Consider the following 26,733-nt stretch of genomic DNA (forward strand, 5'->3'; position numbering starts at 1 on the left):
TCATAGATTATGAAAAGGCATTATTGATATCAGCAGTCATAGAGGCATTGCGTAATCAAGGAGTGGAGGAGGCATACGTGAATATCTTGGCAAATATCTACAATGATTCCACAGCTACCTTGGTTCTCCACAAGAAAAGTAGAAAGATACCTATCAAGAAAGGGGTCAGGCAAGGAGACACAATTTCTCCAATGCTATTCACTGCATGCTTAGAAGAAGTATTCAAGCTCTTAGACTGGGAAGGATTTGGAGTGAGGATCGATGGCGAATATCTCAGCAACCTTCGGTTTGCAGATGACATTGTCCTATTGAGCAACAATGGAGAGGAATTACAACAAATGATTGAGGACCTTCATCGAGAAAGTGCAAGAATTGGGTTGAAGATGAATATGCAGAAGACAAAAATAATGTTCAATAGCCTGGCAAGGGAACAAGAATTCAGGATCGCCAGTCAGCCTCTAGAATCTGTAAAGGAATATGTTTATCTAGGTCAATTACTCACAGGGGACCCTGATCATGAGAAAGAAATTTACAGAAGAATAAAACTAGGTTGGAGTGCATACGGCAGGCATTGCCAAATTATGTATATAACGGTCAAAGAGGATAGTAATTCGTAACAATGACGAAACGCGAACCTCATGGTGTTCCTCAGGCCCACTTGCTTTGTCTCAAGCTGACGCGGCTGTCAGACACGTAGCCCGAGTGTCGCACACAAGCAGATAGAACTACTCCTAATGTTTACGTGTATGTCTTATGTTCGGTTTAAGGTCCCGTAATTAGTGATTCCCACCGAACCTAAGATACCAAGATGACGAGGTCGAACTCCATCATCACTGTTTCTCAGTACCTGCGAGATTTTTAAGGCTCTGAGCGAACTGGCTTTTCTGTTTGTAATTATTCCCTTTTCGTTCACCTTTTTCCAAAACGCGGCCTTGATGATGCAAAAGCCAACGTCTGGATTAGGTGGACCCGACAAAACGAATTAACTGCATCCGCCAGTGGTCAAATAATTTTTTTTTTTCGTTTTGGGCTCCTTCCGCTTCTCCTTGTTCTTACCGTACGACTGCTACTACTACTGGTAGAAGTAGTATTAGTACTAGCTAGTACTGGCAGTAGTTGTGGACGAAGGCGAACGAAAAAGAAAGAGGTACATAACAGGAAAGCCGTTTCGCTCAGAAGCCCTAAAAATCTACTACTACTACTACTACTACTACTACTACTACTACTACTACTACTACTACTACTACTACTACTACTACTACTACTACTACTAACTGCTGCAGCTACTCCTAGTAGTAGGAGTTGTCGTAGCAGTTAGTAGCTATTACCACTACCACTACTAGTACTACTACTACTGCTACTAACTATTGCTAGTACTACTACTACTACTACTACTACTACTAACTATTGCTAGTACTACTACTACTACTACTACTACTACTACTACTACTACTACTACTACTACTACTACTACTAACTGCTGCAGCTACTCCTAGTAGTAGGAGTTGTCGTACGTAGCAGTTAGTAGCTATTACCACTACCACTACTACTAACTACTGCAACTTCTCCTAGTACTACTACTACTACTACTGGTACTAGGAGTACTACTAACTGCTGCAACTACTACTACTACTACTACTACTACTACTACTAGTAGTAGTAGTAGTAGTAGTAGTAGTAGTAGTAGAAATAAGAATCGCTTCTAAGCTTCGCTACCACTACTGCAGACTGGTCGTTTGCAATTAAGAAGTATGTCTCACCGTGAATCTGTTTGAAAATAATTTGTATGTCTTCGCGGTAGTGTTTTCACGAGTATTTTTATTGAAGTTCTGGGTACATATTTGTTCTCAATTTATACGTACTGTACGTTGTCTGTCTACCCTCGTGTACCCTAACACGTACTCGCGTCTGCTCGTCATTAGAATGTCTCCCTCCAAACGTGTTTTCATTCGTTGCATCACTTGTGACTCCTTAACTTGCCATTATGCATATTAAAATATGACAATCGTTTGTATATTTTGGCTCTGTGTAAGTTTCTCTTCCATGTCCACAGCAGCAAAATTATTATTATTATGATTGATTGATTGATTGGTTGATTGATTGATTGATCATTACTGATTGACCTTACCGTAACCGAAGAAACCGTTCTGCCTTCTACCTGCTCCTTCTTTCATACTTTTCAGACGGCCCGACAAGCCTTTTGCCGTCTGTTCGCGTTTCTGATGGGAGCGAAGACATATTCAATACGAGATTGCTCAGAGGTGTCGCGTTCCCGCGAGTCACAATATTTTCTCGGTCTCTCCGGCGCAACTCGCGGGCGCAACTCGGTGGAGCGCGCGCGCGTACGAGACGCGAAGGAGGCGCGGGAGGCGCCAGAGGAGAGGGTCGCATCCCGAGCATCAGCCAGGCGGCCGCCGCGGTGCGGGACGCCCGAGAGGGGCCCGGCCCGCCGCATCTTCCCCCCTGACGTCACCGCCGCTCTCTCTCCCAGAGGAGCGCTTTCCCCTCCTCTCCCGTGGGTCCCACGCCGACGCGCGCGCGCGCGTACGTTGCTTGAGCGAGAAACTCCGCGGCCGCCGCCGGTCCAGCCAGTTACGATCCTGTGCTCCGCGCGCTCGGCAGCAGTCCGACGTACGCCTGCTTCTTGCCTCGGCGACTCCGCCGCATCCCGGAGCACGGACTCACAGGCGTGCTCGCGAGCGCGGTTTCATCGCGCGTTTATTGTTTTGGTTTGTTTTTCTCTCTCTCTACCTGGATTACGGCCCGAGCCTCGTGCCACTTCCTCTGCGCCGGTGAGTTGCACTCCTTTGTTTGAAGAGAGTTACCGTGAGGACTGTCATCGAATATGTTGAACGCTGACGACAACGATCGAAGTACGCTCTCGCACTCCTGAGCCTGCTTCGTTCTGAAAACACCTATATATATATCACACATTGCAGGTCTCCGGCTTCCGATTCGTGCCGACAAATGTTTTCTAGAGCCTTCGGTCTCGGAATGCGCGTTGTCATTTTACCGTGTTCACTAGCTGACATTCAGCAGAAACATACCTGCGTTATTTTAATGGACTTACCTGTAGCATGTTTGCGAGCGTTACGTACAAGCTGTCATCCATATTTAAAATATATGTGCGCCGTAACTTCCAAGAACAACAATCCCATCTGATACATGGGAAAGTGTGCGTTCTTATATGGCATCCCATGTGTTCATATTTCCGCGATCATCGGGTATAGGGGTCACGAGCTTTTTTTCGATTGAGATTTTCCTAATCAAAGGAACATATTTAATTTAAGGTATATCTTCAGCCTCACGTCCCGCTCATGGCTGGTACACTTGACAGCTGTAACCTTAATTTCATTTCGGTCTAATTCTTTTTTTTTTTTCATCAAAGTTTGAGCACCGGAAGAACATACCTACATTTCTCAATATCTGACCAAGTTGCTCCGTAAAGCTTCAAACGAAGATTTGAAACTACTAATCTGCAATTCACTGCACTAATTCATCCCTCCACTATCCACACAACTCATGCCAAGCTATAGTTATACTACATTGAATTACCTTGAAAGGAAGGAACTGGTGGTAATCTTGCAGCGTAAACTTCGAATTCAAAGCATCGGCCTCTCTTCGCCGCGTTTACCCTCTCTGTAAGAACTAACCGACGAAGCAACCATGTCTTAGTTGGTGCGTAGTGTGCTTGGCGCGCGACGCGTAAAGAATTTTAGCGTGACAAACACCGTACTGAGGGCGCATAATAATCCACAGTTGTCTCTACGGGCATACGCAAGGTTCTATTCCAATTTAAGTGCTTCCTAAATGCGATGAGACCTAACGGAAGAGGGGCGCTGCAGTGCATGGCGATGTTTTCGACGATTCCATTTTTCATTTCAAGGTTACTTATGTAGAATTTCTTGCACACACTGAATCATAATCAAATAGTGGTTTTGGCACGTAAAACCCCAGAATTCAATTCAATTAACAGACTGAATATTTGCCCGGCGATTTGGCGCTATTCCCACTGGTCACGTTTATTGATTCTTTTGCTAGCGGCACGCAAAAAAAAAAAAAAAAAAACTTTTCGCGTCACATCGTAATGTCACTCGGAGCATCTAACCACTGATACTTGTCACTGACAAAGCCAATAACTGACTTAGCCTGTAAGCCTTGGGCTGGCCCTATGTTTTTAAAGCGAAGCTTTCTTTGCCCGGGGCTGTTGTAGTATTGCATAGTATACCACGATGTGCGTTGTTTCTCCTTCCCGCGGTTTTGTAATAGCTGATGTTTGCACAACAAGAGGCAACAGAAATGAGTTTAAAAAGGAGATAAGGAGAGAGAGAAGTGATAAGGAAAAAGGCAGGTAGGTTAGCCAGGCTAAGCATGGTTGACTGCCCATGGGGAAGGGGGTATATTAGACGAAGGAGAGAAGTTCACAGAATGCTCACACACGAATGCAATGACGCGTTTATCGTTCAGTTCCCCACAAACGCTCATAAAGGCTGGTAAAGGCCTGTCATTTAATTTTCCTAAAGCTGTCCGAAGGGCAAGCCTCTAATAAAAATTATAAGAGCCTCCGTCCAGCGGCGGTGTTTCGACGTTTGTCTCCTTCAGAATTTCCCTACAAGGACATTCTGAAGTCGATGCCTTAAGTCTAAGTCGATGCCTTCAGTCAAAGTCGATGCTCTGAAGCCGGACTTGGCCGCTGCCAATGCTTGCTCTCATGGCTTTAAAGAATGGCAGGTGCTATGGCCAAAAACAGCTCTGTACGTCTTATTTTTTTAGTTATGGGTGATTTTGGTCGCTGTTTCTAAATTGTATGCATAGGGTCGTACAACTCAACCACGTCTCAACTTCACCATCTCTTCTTCCGTTCTGTATTGTGCTACGCAAGTCGTAATCGTATTGCTTTATCCTTTGCCAAATCATACAATGGCAGTTTGGACTGGCATGGCTCGATCCCAAATGAACTCGCGCAAAGCAAGCCTTACATGCGAATGCACGGACAGCAAGTCAGACAGCTAAAATCACATCCTGATGCTGTCGCCATTAATTATGCGTAAGGAAATTACGAACTTTGCCTGCTCGACGGCTTCACAGGGGCATACGTGACAGTGCCAGACCGATGGTTTTCACGCTCGGTCATTGGTGCACTGGCAGAAACAGCAAAGGGGAGACTATTCAGTCTCATGTGCTGGCGAAGAGAGGCACGCTTGCTGTGAACAACCAGACAATGCCAGGCGCGGGTGGGAGGATGGTGCGCTTGCCGGGCTGACAGCTGAAGATACGACAAGCTCACACATGCCCAAGATGCGCGACCAACGTATACATAGAAGGTAGGCCGCTACTTACATACACGTAAGCGCGCTGCGCAACTTAGACATGGAGTATAAGACAAAAAATTTTGTCGTTGTCTCGCCGGTGGTCTGAGAGCCAGAAACAATTTATAAAGATTACTGTATGCGTGCCGATACGAGCTGTTTCAGCACTCTTATTTATTCTTCTCAAGCCTAAAAATGGATTGACATGTTACTAAGAGTTATAATGAGGGGCCGAATTCGCAACTATATTCGTCCGCAAGTGCTGTTTTTTGGGGATTCGGTAATAATACTGTCCGATATCATGAGTGGCTGCCATCTGCTCTTATATGAACAGTTCCAGCGCAACAAATGTATTTGTAAATGCAAGTCCAGATGTTAAATAGAGCTTCACGGAATAGCCAAGTTGTCACTCTATAGTGGCAAATTGGAAGATACTTCGAATAGAAGCGTACCATACATGCACTATGAGCAGTAATCTGTACAAAAACATACAAAGCACATTGTAAATGCCAGAATTTGCGATGTCACCAGATAAACGCAATATTTATGGCAATATCATTGCGTCATTTGTCTGTGGGGGTTGCGCACACGCAGCAACACAAGCGGATAAGCAGCGAGAACGCATTGGTCAAAAGGCTAATTGCAGTCCTCCCGTTACATAGAACCAAGTTAAAGAAAACATAAACCGCGACGAAGAGCAGACCTTTTCGTTTTTCTTGTTCTACGAACTGAGCGTGATTCAACATTGTTAGCAAGACGCGTTCTTAGAAATATGGCAACATTCGCTGGCACCCAAACAACTGTTCATCGCAAAAAGGAAAATAATAATTCAGACATGGTTGTGCCACTGAAGCAGTGGCACATTATGCACTTTTCTTTGCACCTAACGCGTTTTCATGCGACTAGCCCTCTCGTCACGCTAAAAGTCTGTAATTGGCGTCATATTTGGAGTGAACGTACTGTACTGTGAGCTTGCTGCTATAACAACAATGTGAGGCCGCCCTTGGGGTTCATTCGTTGTTTGTTGTGTAATCGATCTCGAGCCTACGCTAGGCAATCGATTTGTTCATTAAGAGATCTCAGCACCGAGGTTACTTCGAGCACATTCCAATTGGGGCCGCCTTACGCGCATATTAATTAAAGGAGTTTCTGACGTCGCAGACTCTACGCCACGCAAACGCCCGTATAGATAGTGTGGTTCTTTAGATGCTCGCTCGTCGGTTACATCAATATGTATCGTTCGCCTAAGTTTTTCTCACTATACCAGTCATTTACATTACTTGAAACTTACGGCACATTTGGCTCTTTGTCTCCTCGCACTGCAAGACGTTTTCCTTTCTTCTTTTCTCTTTTTTTTTTTCACCCCGTTTTTACCGTCGTATACTGAAATAATGCCTGAGGCATTCCACCACCGATCAAGACGGGTGATTTTGATTACCTCACGCAGAGGTAATACGAGCGCATTGAAATGGGCACCCTGTCGCAAAAAGTTGAAAGGCCAGCCTTTTCGTCTCTGCAGCGTATCAGCTGTACTGTATACGTGCGAGTTAACAGTCGCCGGTCTTCGATGACTGCGAGATTGATGGCCAGCTTGTGTGCACACGTACGCCGGCGAGCGCAGCGCAACCGCCCTTCTATACGGTGTTGATTTTGTGGCCACGTTTATTAAAGTGGCGCAGACGCTGGCCTTTATACACTTTTGCGGAGTACTGAAAATGCGCGTCAAAAATAATTAAACAGCTTTGGGAACAATTCCAGCGTATACTACCTAGGCGAAGTAAAGAATAATAACTTTTAATTATTATTTTAATAAACGTTTTAACAACAACACAAAATGCCCTGCTGCTGTTCGTAAGAGAAAATTCCAGGCAATCCTGAAGCTTGACGTCTTATTAGCGAAGGCCGACCGCCCAATTGCACAGAACGCTTCCTAAAGAAGCTTCGTGAATTCAACCCCCGTTTTTTTTTTCTTTTTCTTTTTTTTTTAACAGGCGAGCCATGTTGTATTGATTATCGAGATGAAAGGCATCCTCTACTCTACATTTTTGTCTGCTCTGTTGTTCTTTCGTTTGGCTGACTCAACATGAGAATAACACTACCTTGCATGCCCTCCCCCCCCCCCCCCTTCCCGTCACCCCCTCTCTATTTTATCGCCCATTTTGTTCGTACACTTATGCCGTGAAACCTCTTCTTTTTACTCATCGAAGGTCTATTATGATTCTGGCTACCATTTCGATTACTGGAGTGGGCGGTTTTACTTTGTTTCGTTTTTTTTCTCTAGCTTGACGAGCGATAGTTTCTTAGGCTCAATGTAACTTTAGTGCATCCCAACGGCGAGAACTCAGCTTCTAGCTTCTTTCCGTTTAAGACAAGCTAATTCACGACAGGATATGAAGCACCGCTGAGTTCTTTTATGACTGTCGCAAGCTCGCCGCGTCGTACAATCATATACTTGTTTCGCTTTCAACTGGCCAGGGCGTTCACCTCCGACACCACCTTATTACTAAGAAGAGCGGTGGAAGTCTATGCAGCAGCCTTCCTCCTCAGGATGATGAAGGCCCATGCACTGTGAAAGAGGCCCCGTGGAAAAACGTCGTTTCCTCACCGAGCGGCAACCAGGAGGAAATTATCTCCTCTGACGCCGTGCGTGCGTCAAGGATCCTGTTACGCATAATGCGTGCCTGCTCTAGTTTCCTCTCCGCCGCTGTTCGCACAGAGTGTGTACGTGCGTTTGTACAAACAATGCGTGTATCACGCGCAGATGTTTGGTGCCGTTGTTTAAGAAGCCGTTAGAGCTCGCGGGGCACGTTTCGTTATTTTCTTCAGTCTCGATCCCGGTCGTACCGCATCTTAAGGAAGAACGCCGCGGCGTCTCTCTATAGAAGCGAAATTCGTTTCTCAGTGACAACAGGACGTTTGAGCTCTGTGTCCATGTAGCTATGACCAGAATTAAGTTGGACACCTCCGGCTCTGTGCCCTGAATGCTAGGACGGCTGACTACATCGATACACATTGCTTGAGTCCAAAGCCAGGAGAAGGACCATAAGAGACGCCGTATTGGAGGGCTTCGAATTATCTGACAGTCTTTAACGTGCACATAAAGTTAGATACGTGAGCTCCTTTTTTTATATTCTGCCCTTTGGAAAGAACCCTGGAATCGAACCGTCGACATCGTGCTCAGCAACAGAAAATGAGACGTAATGACTACGCGAAAACCAAGCGTTCGTAACAGCAACGTGGCTGCGTACGCCTTCAAAATGAGAAAATATATTTTTTTTAATTCTCTGCGCCTATAAGACAAATCTTACGCGCACATATTCCGACTGTTCTCTCTCTCTCTCTTTTTACTTCAACTCTTCCTTTAAAAAAAATTGCTTTGTAGCAAGATTATGTCAATGGTTGGACATTGCTTGAATGTCAAGTCACAATATGCAGTAAACTGTATAACTAAACTGCACAAATTAAATTTACAGTCATTTGCACCTTACAAATCGTATGAACAATCGAAGCCAGTTAATGTGCAAATAAGGTAAGCTCGCTTAATATAAATCCCAAAACTACAGCGCCAGCCTCAGATATCTGGCCCCTTAACTTGCAATGAGTTTCGTTGGTCTTCCGAGTAGTTTTGTTCTGCAGGACGTAAGCAAGGGTTCCTGAAAAAATAACAAGCAAGAACAGCGATGGCATTTCGCCGCAATTTTGGGCATTTCGATGCCATTGCCATTGATGGCATTTGATTGCCATTGATTGCCATTGCCATTGGCATTGATGCCAATACCATTGATGGCATTTCGCCGCAAATTCGTCAAAACGGTATAGCTATAGTTTCAATATTGTAAAAAGACAAGCCTTAGGCATCGACTGCAATTCTCCAATTGCAGCACGTAAGCTAAGTTAGTCATACGTTTAATTGGCGAAATTATTTTCTTATTTCCAAATTTCGTTCTGATTCAGCATAACAGGTAATGTCCATCTTTTCATGTAATCCAACTGAATACCCGTAACAGCTCTATTCGCCTCACGCGTGTGAGTACGGGCGCGTGTGTTTGTGTGTATGTGTGTTCGAAAAACGAAACGACTAGCAAACAGGGGCGGTGTACGTATTCAGCTCCCTTATCTGTAACTCTATACCGAGGCGGTGCACGGAGAGTTTAATCTCTGAAATTATTTGCTCTCTTCCAATTCCCATTCCCCTTTAGCAGCATTGTATGCAGTATTCATAAGGGCGGTGCGCCTTTCAACAACAGACCTTTCCTTATATCACTGTCTGAATTGTGAGGGAGGCAGCACACAGGAACGAAGGTCAGTTACTCTTGATGCAGCAGGCTCAGCTTAAACGGAATTCCAAGGGCACAGAAACTATGTCTCGTTTCAAAGAAGTTTCGCTGAAGCGAAGTAGTCGGTTTTGTTTACAAAGTACGAAGTGCTGATAACGTAATTTAGGTGAAGAAAGTGAATCTGATCGGCAGTTATAAAGCACCCTAAATATTTCTTACCGCTGAGGTGCGTCGACGTTGAACGTTGCAAATACGAATTTCTCGAGCTATATGCCCAGGTGGCAATTCGTGATCTTATATGGCCGGCACAACCCTCCCTATAGCACATTTGTAGTTGTTTGCACATAATTGTTTCCCTGAAGTGTTTTCTCTTGGCGAAGTTTGGAGTCTCTGGCTCCCCGAGACGCACGGTGTTACCGGCTCCTTGCCTCCGTCTTTCTTTCTTTCTTTCTTTCTTTTATTCATTCACTTAGTCATTCTTATATAAGGTTTCATTTCATCATCTAAACAACAACGACGTGGTCGCGGTTTTCATTCCACAGACCTGCCGCTTCTTACTCCTTTCATTTTCAAATAACACCTCACTGTTATTGAGTGTTTCTTTAGGTTCCTTAACGCAGCCAGAAAGCTGCAATTATATATATATATATATATATATATATATATATATATATATATATATATATATATATATACCACTAATTTGGACAACGAAGACTATTCCTTTCTTTCTTATACCGTTATTAAGTCAACAACATGCCATTATGGCACTTTAATGTGAGAAAAATTCCGTTCTATAGTTGTGAGGCACGTCGTATTGGGGGGCTCCGTATTAATTTTGGCCACCTGCGTTTATTTAACGTGCACCTAAATGTAAGTACACGAGCGTACGTTTTTGCCTTCCGCCCCCATCGAAATGGACACCGCGACCGGGATCGAACCCCCGAACTCGTGCTCAGCGGCGCAACGCCATAGCTATAGCCTGAGCTACCCCGACGCGTATGTACGAAGAACCATGCCATTGCCGTAAGTGAAGAAGGGATTCCTCAGCTTGGAGCCAAAGTTTCGTTAAGAGGACTTGTCTTCGCCTGACGAAGACAAATCCCCTTGTCGAAACGCCAGTTCCAGGCTGATGCTTCCCTCGTTCACCCATTGTTAATCAGTTCAAGTTTCCATGTTCCCGTGACCCCTTTGTCCTGTTAGTATGCCACAGCAACGTATAGAAAGCGAACCGCACAGTCGCTTCGCTTATCTGCATGTGTTGTTTGTACGGTTTTTTTTTTTTTTTTTTGTCATTACGATCCACTGTTTATCCTTCTATGCATACTTGCGACTTCGCGCGCAAGCAGTCGGCGTATCTTCATCGATGCCGCACTTTCCGCGCTGATAATTCTAATAAGTAGCACTTTACGAGAGAATGGGTAGATTCAAGGCCAGTGTAACAACGATTCTTTTCGCCCGATTCTATCACATTAATTGAGCGCTCCGGACCGGCTGAGTTTGATGTTATAACGTGGGCGGAACACGGGTCGGACGGACGACGAAACACCAACAGGAATGGCATCGGGAAAATAGAAAAATATCGTGACACACTTCTGATCCATGCTTATAGTATATTTAATTTCGAGTGGGTATGCCGCACGAACTCAACTTCCTGAAAAAGCAAAATAAACTTAAATCAATGGTTCCGCGGTCGTGTATACTGCTTATTTCGCTCGCGGGATTAGGCACGGCTGGAGCGGCTGCCCTTTGAACGATCATCGAGGCAACCCCTGGTTGCCCCCTGCACGAGCCACACGATGGGCGGACTACGTGACAGAACTGCTGAGGCGCACAACTCGCAGGGCGCGTACAATCTGTGCGTGGCGCGCGTTTCCGCGCCGCGCGCGCGCGCGCTACAAAAGGTTGCCTGGCGAGTCGAAATTAAACGTCGCGTCGGTGCGGCCATTTCCAGTTTCGAAACAAGCGCGAATGCGAAGCGCACTGATAGCAGCACTCACCTCCTAATCGGGGATTCACTGATACACCCAAGCCTTTGCACGTCAGCTATGTAAACACGGGCGAAGCTGTACCTCTCCCGATGTTCGCGATTCGCTTATGCTTGCGACCGTGCCGTCCGACAAATGCTTAAAGGAGCAGTGCATATTACGAAAGATAAGTTTCCCCAAATCATATATATACATATAACTTTTTGGGACCAATAAGTTCCCAAACCCGTACGAACATAGTAAAAAACACTGATGCGCTATTCTCATGCCTAATGGCAATTATTTATGGCCTTTTATGCGTATGCGAGGAACTACTAACTTATCGCAGCAGAACTGATAGTTGGGCGAGTTGGTAAGTATTCATGGCGAAATTTGTAAACTTATCATTCTTGACTTTACTGTGTCAGTACCACGGACAGTACTGAAATCTGTTTTTAATGGTTTTAGTGATAACTCTGGTGGGTGATGCCACTCCAGGGAAAAATAAGACGGTGTCGCCCACGCGATAAAGGCAGCGAGCCTGCAGCCCCAAGAAGCTTCCACTCACGTCCCTTATCATTCTACTACACCGGAACAAAAAAGCGTGTTTCTAAGTTGTTTCAATGTACAGAAAGTCAGTTTTTACGTTTTCAGATAAAAGGCGCATAATGCCTCAAGACTAACAATTATATTTTTTTCGTATACCTTGCCAAACCTGAACTGTAAAATTGCGATTATGTATAGGCTAAAGGTGTTGAAAATCGGCGGGCTTCTGTTTTGACGCACTCCTGCTACTTGCCCTTGTCATATTTGGCCGCTAAATTTAGTAAGCTATATGTCAGTAGGCAAAACCGGAAGCCGTCCAGGGCTTTTGTTTGAAAAGAGCGAAATGATCTATAGCGTTACGTCTACTTTCTGCGAAACCTGCCATCGCACGGCAGGTAATGTGTTCATTTTGATAATGTGTAAGCTAACATTCTGATAATGTGTTGCTCAACGCCAAGCGAAACCAAACTAGACGGAAAACACAGCAACGAAAAACCTCTCTTCTTAGGTATAAGAACTATAAAACCATAAATTCTTACTAACCAGATGAGTTGCGCTAAAATTTACACAAATGCTCGTTTATATGGGGATTTCAGGCTAATTTCAAAATCCGAAGCAGCATTATAATGAATCAGTAGCACTTAAGTATTAACTCACCATGATGTAAAGCACCATTAGAAGTTACAGACAGCGTATAACGCCATTTCACAGAAACATGGGGATACGCATGCTATTTGATTCACGTTGCATGCGTTATTTCCGTTCGTTGCCGCATATTGTCGTAAGAGTTCTTCACGCCGTCGTTACTACACGCCTTTTATCGTCTGTCCGTCCATCGTCAAACGACGAAGGCGATTTCATAAGGTTGCTTTCAGAAGTGCAAAAGCAAAGAAAACCTGGGCTTGCTCGTACATATTTCGCAGCAGCAGTCACGAGCATCTCTTGCGTAAGTCAAGATCCGGATTCACGACCAAGCACTGCTATACCGAACATTTACAGCAGGCTATTTATACTGAAAGGAAGAACTAAAACCTTCGCAACGTACGACGTGGAGCTTTCCTTCCTCGTGAATTTCGCATCCTTCAGCAGGCATCGAAGAAGAAAATACCTGAAGAAATAAGACTCACGAGATCTATAAATAAAGCAATATAGCGCATCCTGGAAAGTGTGCGGAAAGCGGCAGATTACTCTTCTTATCGTTATCATCATGAAGCGCAGCAGTAGGCACGACATTAAATCCCATCACCAATCAGGAAAAAGAACCTGGGCCCGAATTCACAAAAGAACTTACGCTCGGTTTGTTCGTAAGAAAGAATTTCAGCCAATCCGGATGCAAAACATATTATTATCTAAGACGGCCGGACAATGGCAAATGACTAAAGAAAAGCTTTGTGAATCTGGCCCTTGATGTTATCATTTTTTCGCATATGGAGCTAGTCTCACTCACCGCTAAGCTTCTTGATTTCTTTGTTCTTTTTTGCTCATTAGTTTTTATGCAAACATGAAAGCAAAGCACAAGGGCAGGCCTTGCTCGAGTGTAATCGAGATTTTTTTCCCCTTTGTATTCATTCAGGATGAAAGATAGTTGTTTTGCGTCACACCATTCTCAGGGTGCTCATGTCAGGGGTGAAAGTTACTGCGCGCACACACGCAGCTTTTAACACCTGTTTTGTTAGCATTCTCTAAGGATATATAGTGTGCGGTAAAGGCATCATCATACTTTGCGGTTTTATTTCTCGCAGTAAGCTTGTGGAGAATGATACAAAAGTCACACGGAAGCGTAGTTTAACCAGTTTTTGTCCTTTATTTTCTGGTTGCTGATTTTCAATAAAACTGCTTCGAGGACCAAATGGAACGAACTATATATTCTTGTAAAACTAATACTGTACAAGTCGATAGGAATGCCTTCTTGCATTGTATTGTGTCACAGCTTTCACGTACGCTCGGTAGAACCGATTTGAAACTGGAGGTCATGAAAAAAAAAAAAAGAAGACCAGAAACGTATGCAAGCATCTCGCGCTCCCTTACTACAATGACGGTCTTTGTGACACGTTAAACAACCGTGGTAGTTTACTATGCTTAAGTATATAATCCGCAAAGCGAATGAATTGGTTTCTTTTATTTGTGCCGCGATTAATATTGCGTTTCCTTTGAGGATAGTAATTAATCGTTGGAGAATATGAACTGCAAAGCCTTTACTGCCGCGGCAAACGGGGAGCGTATTAAACGCTATAAGCCGGGCTGTCGTCCCAAGGCGAATAAATTACCTACACTCGCGGTCGAACCAAATCACAAGGCCAGTTTACCGTTATGACCCGCTGCGCTTCACACGCTAGCTAGGGGAGAGGGGGCGAGCGTCAGGCGAGGGGCGCGGTTGATTCATCGTACAGACAGTCGGGTCCCAGAACTGGGCGCAAACCAGCGCCAAGTGTTCATCCCGGGAGGCGCACACACGCGGAAAATTTGCGCAACGCTTCGCAGTGCGGCCACCGCGTCGTCGCGCGCGTTCGTCGCGTCGCCGTGGCCGGCACCGTGGTCTCCTTCTGCGAAGCCACTCGCGAGCCAAAAGGTGCAGCCGCGAAGGTGCCAGAGGAGTCGTCGACTGTGCCTGCCCGCCATCGTTCGGCGAACTCTAATTTTAGAGGAACGGCAGGCCGCCCGAAAAACAGCCGCTCAGCGAAAGTGCAGCCCCCAGATGCGCACTTGTCTGAGTCGACGCTGGCGGCGGGCGGAGCTGTTGTGTGCATCTGGCCCACGGAGGCCTCACGCGGGCCTTCTTTCGGGGCAGAGCACCGCTTGACAGTGCGGTCGCTCCGCCTGCGAAGCCACTCGCTCCAAGTTCAGGCCGCGAGCTGACCGAGGTTTCGTTCGGCCGCCCGCGAGGACTGCGAGCTGTCACGCATTTGCGCGAGACGTGGCTCCCGTAGCGTCGCCCGCAAGAACCGGGCACCAACGTGTTCTGGGCACCAGAGCTGGCGTTGGCCAATTAGGCGAAGTATTATTCACGAGGTTTCCCGTACATCTTTTACGGCGCGTTCCTTTATTGGCCGGCTCTATTTACACAGCACTTCTGCGTGTTACAATTACAGGATAGTGCAAAATTACAGAAATGACAGAACTGGGTCTTAAACTACTCGGAAACTGTCGTGACAGTGTTTAGGCGTGTATTCGTGAATATGCCACGGAAGACGGGTTACAGTGCGAGGGTGAGCGGGTGAATCACGAAAAAAAGAAAAGAAACAAATACGGAAAAGGTAAAAAAAAAAAGAAAAATTGAAAGATAATCCCAGACGTTCTTGCCATTTTACGGAAAGCGGCCTGCAAAGTACGCCACTTACTGATTAAATATTGAAGTGAAAGTAAGCACTCGTACTTTTGGAATTGTTGCCAAGCGCTAGAGAACAGGACTAATGAAATCAAACGAGCACGCTTTCTTGATGTCATGGTCAGCCAGCCTAAAGAAAGAGCGGGATTCTTAGGTACAAGGCAGAAAGGTATGCGAAGATAAGAAGTGGGCGTGGACAATGTAACCATTATTTTCCCAAAGCCATCCCTTTCCGCACTTCGTCAGTGGCCCGGGCGCCTACGTTATCACCGGGACCGGCCGGCCGTGGACGGTGGGTGATAAAAAAAGAAATAAAATCTAGCGAAAGGAATCCTTACGTTATATACCGGCCATGGAGCCGTATAACGTAAAATTATTTCATTCTGATTTTATTCCAATCTTCTGACGTCAAATTTACGTAACCACTGACGTAAGCATTAGGCGGTAACTCGCAGCGCTCGTTGTTTGAATCGCCCAATCAAACGCTATCCTCGTTTATAAGAGATCACTTTTGTTTGCTTCGAAAGCAAATAGCATTGCCTAGCTGCCTTGACAGGTTCCTCTTATCTAACTGGCTGACAAGAGGCGAGGAGCGCGAAGAGGTGCAGATAGTTCCGGTGGGTCCGAGCTAGCGCAGTGAAAGTATAGGAGGAGGAGAGAAAGAGAAAAGGCAGGGATGTTAACCAGAAATGCGTCTGGTTGGCTACCCTACTCTGGGGGACGGGAAAGTGGGAATAGAAAGATGAGATAGAGAGAGGAGGGGGGGGGGGAAGGAAGGGCACGGGGAGCTCCCACACGCACGCGGAGGGTCTGAGCAATTCAATGGCGTTCACATAGTCCAGTCGCCCTCAAGAAAGACAACAGTGCCTTCACGGCTTTGTGGGCCGACGAGCGATGGGGACGGTCTTCAAGGAGCACCTGCACAGGCAACGGCCGATCGTCCAGTCGTTGCTATGCGTTCGATAATGTTTGTCTTTCCGACTGAAATCGATCGCAGTGTCACAATAAATGTTCGATGTTCTCTTCGCTGCCGCAGACGTCGCACGTAGCACTTTCGGTCATTCCAATCAAAGCACCACCCAGTACGCCTTCGTGAAAGCCACTCCCAACCACAGCCGGTATAGAAGCGATGCCTCACGTCGGTGAATGCCGGGTGGAGGTCGGAGTTGGAGCGAAGGGTTCAGTTCGTGTAGCCTGGCGCGCCTTATATTTGGTGTGTTCCACTCAGTTAAAGATAGCTCGCATGCCAGGTGACGAAGCTGCCTTGCAGCATCTGTCCTGGAAAGAGGAATGGGAACGCTGTCTTGTTCTTAATGGGACTCTCGGGCAGCTTTGTCTGCATGATCGTTTCCACTGATCCCGCAATGGCCAGGGAGCCACTGGAAAATAATTCCGCGGCCTTTCTGTTTGACGTCGTGGTGCAGTTTGACAATTTTGTACGTTAGTTGTTCGTGAGCTCCACGACGGAGAACTGCCTGCATACTGTGTAAAGCCGGTCTCGAGTCAGAAAACACGGCCCATGTACTAGGACTCTCTGCGTCAATGAAAGTATAGGTTATCGGATGAGGAGGGTGGTGCTTGCGCCTGCCATTGGTCCGCTTCCCTCTGCTTAGCTGCGGTGACTGGTCGAAAATTGCAGCGGCATGCAATGGAAGGTTAAAAAGGAAGCTAAAACGAATTCCTCAGCGAAGAAGAGTTAGCAGAGCGATGTAGTATACGTGCAGAATGGGCTCAACAACGTTATACTACCACGCAACATTTTTTATTACACGCAGAGCCCCGGCAGATCCGACCAGCCTATGGCAAAGCGATTAGCCAGCAGCCATCTTTATACCTTTCGGAAAGGAGCAGTCTCGGGTTATTCCAAAAAATAATTCAGTGTCGTTCGGCATAATAGTGTATCTTTAGTGTGTATATGGCCTGGTCAGTTCTCGCGGTTTTGTGCAGTCGCGTGACAGACGGGCGAAGTGGGCGCAGCCCGGAAAATTTTGACCATAGCGAAGAGCTCGTGGCGAAAAAATCGTAGAATAGGAAATAATAATAATTTTTTGGTTTAATAATGCATAATCAGTGTGTATCAAATTTATTAATCGAATGAATAAAAGAAGAACGGATACTATACTACTCGTATTCGTAATGTTAAATATTCCACGTACCGTTACCTTTCGTAGCTTCTTTATCGCGTTCGCCCTATGGTGTTGGTGATGAAGATTAACCTTGTCAGAGTTATGCGTGACGCTGCACTGGCTCTCTGATCCTGTGGTCACAAGGGGTGACCCGAAAAGTGGTGCCCGGCAACAGGGCGAGCACGCCATATCGACACGGAAAGGTCTCGGTTCGCCGCTCTGACGGTGATCGAACGGCTGGCTCTCCACGAAGTGAGAGAGGAAAAAAAAAAAAAAAAAAAAGGAGCGATGCGTCGGCGCGCGCTCCTTTCGCGAAGGCCTGTTGCCGGTAACCGATATAAATCCCAACGCCGCCGCCCACGTGTACTATATAAGGCGAAACGCCTACGTGCGGATCCTCGCCTCATCATTGCTATTCGTGTTGCCTGCCCGGTATTCCCTGAAAGCTTTGTCTTCGGGAACAATCCCTTTCGAAATCTTTCGGCGCAGAGACGAACCAATGCTGCCGATAAGAGCGGCGTCGCGTAGGCAAATCACACTTGCATCTGGTGGAGACAACCGGCATATAGAAGAGCCTAATGTTCGTTCCACTGAAACGATTTCAGAAAGAGATTTTAGGGATACGGCTATGGCAAGCACGAAGAATATTGCGACAGATAGTACTGAATAGGTCTAGCGCGTAGAAGTTCTGGGTTGCCTTAGACAGCACGAAATGTAGAAATTACAGTGCGCGGGTGCTTTCTCTCTCTCTCTCTCTCTCTCTCTCTCTCTCCGACACAGTTTGTTCGACAGTTGAACCAGTGAGTTGAGCATTCTCATCGTAAGGTGCCAGTTTTGTGGTCAGCCACAGGAGATACCAGTTATAGCGAAACAAATTCGCCAACTACTAACCCTCTAGGGTAACAGTCATTGCATGACTGTTACCAAAGCCCTCTGCGGCCTTTGTATACAGTGGCACAGTAAAAGTGGGCGCTTTACACAATTTATGAGGACATGAAGCGAAGGAAAAGGCTTTTGACACTGATAGAGGATGAGTACATCTCTTGTTAACTGACTTGTACCATAGCTCTCGATAAGAATTCTCGAAGAAGCGAGACAGGTGAACTTTTTTTTCTTTCTTTCTTTCTTTCTTTCTCTCTCTCTCGTTATTTATTTATTTATTTATTTATTTATTTATTTATTTATTTATTTATTTATTTATTTATTTATTTATTTATTTATTGTTATTGGTAATCAGAAACGTTGTGAAGAGTCAGTCCACATGAACGTTTTGTACTACATGATAAACCGGGACTCAGGCTCATAGTGTGGCGTTTAAACAAACAAGAAATAGTGCCATCACTGAGGCTAACAATTTTTTTTTCTTCATATAACCGGCAGTAGGTGTTTGTTTATAGAGGTAAAAAATAAAACGAGCCAAGAGAAATCGCCAGTGGATGACGAGCAGAGCTGGATTTAGGGAAATACCGATGCGCCCAATGCGCCGATCAATCATGCGTGAGATAGCAAGGCACGCGAACTGACGCGACGGAGATAAGGCAAGACGAATCGAATCGAATCAACGTCACCGCCCAGCATCCGCAGCAACTATATGAAGCAACTACACGAAGAGCGGCGCCTGTACAGGCGGCGCACGCGAAGGAAATTAAGCCGTCGGTCGGCAATGCCATATTGCACGGAGCTTGCTTGCACCGTTAGCTAGGCCTGCTGATAGTGTTGCGTTTGACATGACCGCCATTCCTTCGTTTGGTCAGTTCACCCGAACAATAGCACGTGTTTATCTCTTTTTCTTCTTTCGTGCAGGAGGTCACGTCCCTATGACCACAATACGTCATTCTCGACTGAGATAAGGTGAGTACTTCCACGCTTTATAAATGTCTTTCTTCTTTTATTATTTTATTATTTTTTATTTATTTTTTATTTTTGGGTGAGCGCGCATGTTTGTCCAGGACATCGATAGTTACCTAACGTTACTTGACGATCTTCTCGCTCAAGAAAAGCCGCGGCTCGGTGAGTATAGCACGAATGGAGCGCGAACTATTAGCGACTCTCTTTTCGCAACAAAGGCCAGCGTGGTTGGCGCTCCCACAAGTAAGGCTCGCTCGTGGTTGGCGGCGGAGCAAACAAAGGCTGGTAAGAGAGAAGGGACGAGGCCGCGAAGAAGACGACAGCGACGATGCACGTGTTTGCGTAAGGTCGCCGTTGCTCCTCGAGTCGTTCTCGGCCGCCACCGCGCGGGCCGTTGAGAGACACGGAGCACACGCGATCGCTGAACCGCCGTCGCGCGTCTCAATCGATGTCTCGCGCCACAATGGCCCGTCGTCGGGCCGTCATTCCGTCAGCGAAAACTTTAATTACTCCGTCGGGGCCAATGATTGACACGGGGTCACACACGCACGCACGCACAGCTCACGAGCGAGCGTCGGATTGGGCGTTGCCTTTGTTTCTAAGCCCCTGCCTGTTCCGTGGTATACGGCAGCGACAGCGGAACCCCTGACTCGCTATGGATGATCAATTTGTAATGCGTCCGCCCGACCAAGATGGAACGTTCTTACCAGAGGTTATGGGAGGGGGGGCATTGTATGAAATTAAGAATTCACTTTTTTTTTCCCTTTTCTTCTTTTTTACCATAAAAGACACCATCAGTCTGGCTTCGTACCACTCTGCTCTTTCATTGTCTCTATAGCTTTCCAGAAATTTCTGACTGATAAATATTTTTGCCTCTCCTCGTTTGCAGCGCGAACCAAACGTCAAACTCACGGAGCTCGCTGCTCAACGGTAGAAATTAAGCTATGCTGGAATACTGGGAATTAGTCTACGAAAAAGTTGCGTAGGGTGGGCTCTTATATAGCAAGCAGGAGTTCAGTGCTCGGTTATGCCGACTCAAGCTGCATTACTGTTGGGTAACAATTTCAACTGCATCATAAGACTTCCCCTATCGATTGCAGTACATTGATCGCATACATACATACATACATACATACATACATACATACATACATACATACATACATACATACATACATACATACATACATACATACATACATACATACATACATACATACATACATACATACACACACACACACACACACACACACACACACACACACACACACACACACACACACACACACACATACATACATACATACATACATACACACACACACACACACACACACACACACACACACACACACACACACACACACACAGGAAAATGTTTAAAACGGACCTTATTAACCTTGCTAGGAGACCCAAATTAACGGATATCTGCAACAGGCTGTTTTATCATGTAGAGATTGCCCGAATAGGTTTTTAACGCATTACTCTTGCAAGTAACTCAATTCGGACACGAGGAACTAATAGATGTTGAAAGCTATAATAATACATCGATAAACACGTATTTGGTTCAATCGCGTGGAAAAGATCGTGTTCAAAGTTAAAGTACTTGACCAAATCAAATCAGGCATTTTGAGAAAGTGTGATAACAGCATTATGTCACATCAAACAATAAGTTAAGTAGTTTGGGAAACGATTTGAACCGTCTTCGTGGCAACGTATCTCACAGGTTCGCAGGATTTTTAGCCCTCCGACTCATCAACACATGTGCGTGTGCTCTGAAAACAACCGCGAGCTGCTCAGGTCACCGGAATTGTTGCTTTACACCCAGTTTTGTTCGATCCCCCTGTACGGGACCATTTGAACGCATGGGAAGTTAAAGCATCGCACGCAGGTCGGGCACCGACTAACTTTGCCTCAAGTGCCACCCGAAAGAGAACGTTTTCCCTCGTGCTCTCACCGGCAACTTAAGCGCGCCTTTAAGCGGCTCCCGCGAACGTTGAAACGCCTCGGCGCCGGCGGGTCGAGGCGCGCTCTCACGGCCTGCTATGACAGATTTGACAGAGACACTCTCGAACAGCGTAAACAACAAGAAAAAAGAAAGTAAAACAAAACACCAACGTTGTCCCGCGAGCGGGTCTTTCGCGGTACGCACCAAATCGCACTCAGCGTCCAAGCGTTCTGAGGACCAGCGCTGGGAGTCGGGCAGTCTGCCAAGAAACTGCCCTCCCCCTCCTCCCTGTGCGCGCGAGTCACGAGCGCGCCTCGCGTTTCCAGCGCCACTTTATTTTCTCCAGCAGTCCACCTCCAGTCTGACACGAGAGGAAGCAACGGTCTCAACCTGGAGAAAAGAGGTGCGCCGCTGGAAGCGGCGATCTGCGCACGTGCGAGACTGCGATGCCACAGGGGCGTTAACGATCCCCCCCAAGCTGGCTATATAGCTTCGACGCAGCTTTCTGCAATCAGCTGATACATTGCCGCAAGTCACCTACCGCTCCTGCCGCCTGCACGATCGACCGGCCGAATTATACGAGGCGCGCAGCGTGGTGCGGCCAATCATACCAGTTTCGTCACTTGGCGTCACGTCGCGTCGCGGTTGCGTGAGCTCGCGCGTCACCGCGGCAACGCGCGCAGAGGTGCGCCAAAGGTTTCACCGCTCGTATCGCGCGCGCCGACGAGCCGGAGAGGGGAAAATGGGGGGGAATCACGCGTGCGACGGGCAAAATTAGATGGGCGGCCGTGAAGGGCCGCAGCCCGAGCGATCGAAATCCCACGACAGTGGCGCTCCATTGTGAGACGAAACGCACACCGCGGGCACGCCAAGGGCAACGGGTTATTGGCGTGAGCAACGCCTTCGCGATCTCAGGTCTAGTAGCTGCGCCAACACCTTTTCGTGCGGCGTGCGGGCGGCGGCGCTCGGTGCTCTCGCTCCTGTCTGGGATCGTTTCTTCTTCGTCGAGAAATGGCGCGCCGCCGACATTTAGCGACGGCGAGATCCTCCGCCTAATCGCGTCACCTGTCAGACAGCGCACAACCACCTCCGTACAACCCTTCATTCGCCACAAGCTTTCCCCTTTCTCGCCTCTATTCCTGTCCTTTGTAACATTTTTGTTGCTTTTTAATGCTCACTTCGACCTTGCTTTCGCCCGACTCTTGATTCGTGTGAAACATCTACATTACACAATTACCTCGTCTGGCAGTTCGTGATCTCACTTTTTGTCTTGAACATTTTTTTAATGTATTGATTTTTCTTATCGAGAAACAGAATATTGCTTGTCACACGAGACTCCTCACTGCTGTTCTCTGCCCCTGTGAATCGATGAGCGCTTATGAGACGCAGCGCAGTTATGAAGGTTTTCCTTTCACGACGAGTTTGTCTTCTCCTTGCGCCCATCGCAGGGTATATATCAAGCCGCGGATGAAACGCGCGTCACACTTGGCAATACCCGGCACTGGTGGCAAATGGCGGAAACGCGGCTCGATAATTTCCGCCGCTCTGGCATTCCCACGCAGTTTGGGAAGGAAACGGGGCCTTCGTCTGCGAGCGTCATGCCGCACGTGTGCCGGCGCACGGCCGTTGCTTGGCCCGTTTATTATTTCGGGCGTCCCCAGACGACTGTGGCTTTCGAGCGCCATGTAAGCAGCGCCCAATGGTGTAAACAAACCCCGCATGTCGCGGCTTCGGTCGCGCCGTCTGGAGAGTTGCTAAGCGGCTCGAGGGGGGAGGCAGGGGGGCAGATTCCATGCTCTCGTTTTACTTTGAAGATCTTGAAGGCGGCAGCTGCACTGCCAACGAAACTGAAACGCTCGAATGCGCTCAACATACTTTTTAGCGGATATGACGCCATGCATGGTTGGTAAGAAGGCAAGAAGGGAAATTGAAAACTACTGAGCGCTGCCGAAAGATGTTGACCCAATCCGTTAAAACGTTCCTCTCCCCCTCGACAAAGTTTCCTAGCTACACCACTGCATCGCTCGTGCATTATAGGCTCCGAAGCCGCTGTCTTGACTCCCGAACACGTGAGTCGCACACTTCCACTGCCCAAGCACCAAAGAATAATAAGAACATTCTCGCACTCAGATTCGCGTTACGCTTTAAACAACACAGGTATGGTGTAATCGGGTTAGAGCTGAGGTTCTCTATGCGCTGTTTCTTGTAGCGTGCTGTTGTTCTCCGGCTGTAAGACAACGAACGCAGTGCAGGACATGGTATTTTGCCTGTGGCTGCAAGCGAAGCAAACACCAGAGGCCTGATTTCCGGCCGTGGTTGTGTTGGTGCTTTCGATAAGAACGATACACAAAATAATTCACATGAAGTGCCTAAGACAAAAGTATTTGCTTCAAATTTTGATATATAAGGTGACTTTTTTTTTTTTTTAAAGGTGCTTGTGGCAGATAGCACGATCATAATTCTGAAACTGGATTACCCCAAGAGGCGGACATTATTTTCACGAGAAATCAAGATAGGCAATCAACTAATTAACAAAATTGAGCTCAGTTAAGTTTTTAACCAATTACTTTACCACATGATTGCAATTTACGAATTGTAGCTGGTGAGATAGTAAGGCATATTTACTAGGAACGAATTCTGAGGATGCGTCGGTTTCGAGATACGCGCCGTCGAACTTGATACAAAAATACATTGTCGTCCCACTTACTTTTTTAAGAGAACGTCGTTTCAAGCATTGAAGCATAACAGTAACTGAAACGCCCATGGATTTAGGCGCGCACTTTGGAAATGAGTATGTCGAAACTGATGTCATCCTGAGAATTCGTTCCAAGTGAACACCGCCTTGCGAACTCACCAGCTACAGTTCATAAATTGCAATACGTGCCTAATGCAATTCGTTAAAAACTTAAGTATCGCAATTTTGTCAATTGGTCGCTTAAGCATTTTAATTTCTAATTCAAGTAATGCCCATCTCATCGAGTAATCCAGCTTAAAGATTAGAATTGTTCTATCTGCCATTGGTGATGCTTAAAAATTCTGTTTAGTCTTAAAAGGGAGAGAGCACCCGGCATAGACCTAGGTAAGTACACTGAAAGCCTCAGAAAGACCATACGATATTTCGTCAAATACGTTTCTTCCGTGCCCCTCCAATGTATGTGCCCATTGCCCCAGCCTGTACAGTTGCTTTCGTACTCTAGAAATGGCCTTATGACGTCACTCGCGCGTCAGAGAAGAAAGTGCAGCGAAATAACTTTTCGCATCGCGCTGCCCATGCAGCAGAAAAAACGAGCAATGTTCGCCTGCATTTAGGGCACAGGGGCGCACCGTGTGGAGACGCGTGGCCTCCGCGTTACGCGCGGCGCACGCGACTGCGAAGGCGAATTAAAATTGAGACGACGGCGCGGCTCGGCGCGTACGGCTTTAGTGGCAACGCGCCTGTACACTTCCGCACGCAGGAGTGACTCTCACCCGCATCTCTGGGATGTGGCCAATTCGACACGGAAGCCGGCGCTATGCGCGCCCGGTCCATGTCGGAGCATCAGTCTTTTTGGCACGACACCCGTGAAAGGTGGCGAAGTGAGCCGCCACTAGCTCAGGAATTCTCGGCGTTCTCATCTGTCCGCCAAGTCCTCTTGTCTTTGGTTGTTTTTGTTTCTCGATTTTAAACCGCTCGCAGAGTGTTTGCACAGCGATGCTTAGGCCCTGCTTCACTTTCAGAGAGTTTTTCGCAGTGCATGCACGAAGGGCAAACTTGTCGGACATTCCTGTGTTCCTTTCTTTATTTACCATATTATATGCATATTGATTGAAACATGAGAGCGCGGCAAATACAGAACGATGCGGGGCTAACGGAAGAAATCCTATATGACCTAGAAACTGTGAAATATGTAGGACACGAGGGCTCGTAAATTCACGGACGGCTAGCATAATTTTTGCTTTGGACTTCCTCAGTTTATCCCTCTGGCTGAGACCGTGGTAGCTTTTTGTACGTATATGACCGGTGCATATTAGAACATTATGATACGCAAAATGGGATACAATTTTGGTTCGTCAGCGACTTGTAATTTCTCATTCAATATCCTACCGGCTTCTAACTTGCGTCTGCGCTGAATCGCAGACAGATTGACGAAGCTGTTGGTACGCCGTGATTCTCAGGAGCCCTTCTCCCGAGCCGCTCTATTGTACAAATGGCCTCCAGAATCCGGCTTCTCGCACGCAATGCTTTTTGAGCTCCAAGGTTGATACTTTTACGAACGGTTGCACCGAGCGACGTAACAAAACATAGGAAGAACGGAACGCAGCGAGTCTTTTCTCCGCTCTCTGCCTCCGCCAGCCCATCAGTCACACCAGTCGCCGTTTCGCAAACCGCCGACGAATGTGGCGGACGCAAGCTTCGGTGAACTGTTATCGCGCTTGTTCTTCATTCTCCTCCCCGTTTAAATGTCCATCATTCGCAGTCGCCTAGTATCCCGAAGCTGCCTCGCTCGGAGCTGTTCCGCCGTGTGTCGAGCGAAACGGGAGAAAATGCCTCGATATGCAAAAAAAGCCTCTGCGCGCACACGCTCCGTGTAAGGGCGCCGGCTGTCGGGCTTCGCAGAACGGCGGCGCTTGTGAAATTAGGCGCGGACCGACTGCGGCTGCCTTGGCGTCTCATGCGCGACTCGCGTCCCGACGCCAGCGAGATATGCGCGCGCAGCCGCCAAGGGAACCGACGACTCGAGTGTCGTAATTGCTCTCGCGGACTCGGGCATCTGCCGGCTGATCCACCACGGCAGAGAAAACGAAAGATGGGAGTGGCTGGGGGCGAGAGGGAAAAGAAAGAAAGACGGAGCAAGGCGGCCCAAATAATAGGCAAGACAGAGGCAATCGTCATAACACGGCGACGGCGCACTAATAAGCCGCGCGAGAAGACATGGGACCCTGTCTGCGTACGGGGCCCCCTTTACGGAGCGTCAAAGCGTGTGACGCACTTCGCGCGGGCCAGCCGCCGACGCCGCCGCGCTGCTTCCGCCGTGGCGAGTGAATGAAAGGAGGGCGACGAACGTCCTCCTTCTTCAATGATTCAACGGCGCGCGTGCCTCTGTTTACTGATTTTGCTCCATTCACGAGTCGGCCGCATTCGGTCGCGGTTGCGCGAAAATTGACGTGGTTTCCGAGGGTGCTGCCGAAGCTGATTCGTCGCTCAAGTCCAAGATTTATTTCGGCTAGCTAGACGAGAAAGGATTTCCACCGTGTATTCCATTTCATAGGGAAATTAGAACGAGATTTCTCGATTTATGCGGTGCTCGAACGTTTGAGCTGTAAAAAAAAAAAAAACAAAGAAAAAAAAACGCTTGTGCATTTATATGACACTGCGCTCCTCGTATATGACTCATTATATATAG

At 47.1% G+C, this 26,733-nt stretch overlaps 1 protein-coding gene across 2 annotated transcripts in view; it reads left to right on the forward strand.

Annotated features, from left to right (window-relative positions):
• Nucleotides 1-2,569: 2,569 nt before the first annotated feature.
• Nucleotides 2,570-26,733, forward strand: part of LOC119459281 (fibroblast growth factor receptor 4) — a 95,688-nt gene continuing 71,524 nt past the window's right edge. For both annotated transcript variants that reach the window (XM_037721112.2, XM_049666187.1), the window contains exons 1-2: nucleotides 2,570-2,792; nucleotides 19,354-19,401. The gene's annotated coding sequence lies outside the window, so the exon portion shown is untranslated. The remainder of the gene's footprint in view (nucleotides 2,793-19,353; nucleotides 19,402-26,733) is intronic.

Source organism: Dermacentor silvarum, chromosome 1, assembly GCF_013339745.2.
Source record: "Dermacentor silvarum isolate Dsil-2018 chromosome 1, BIME_Dsil_1.4, whole genome shotgun sequence".
NCBI classification, from domain to species: Eukaryota; Metazoa; Arthropoda; class Arachnida; order Ixodida; family Ixodidae; genus Dermacentor; species Dermacentor silvarum.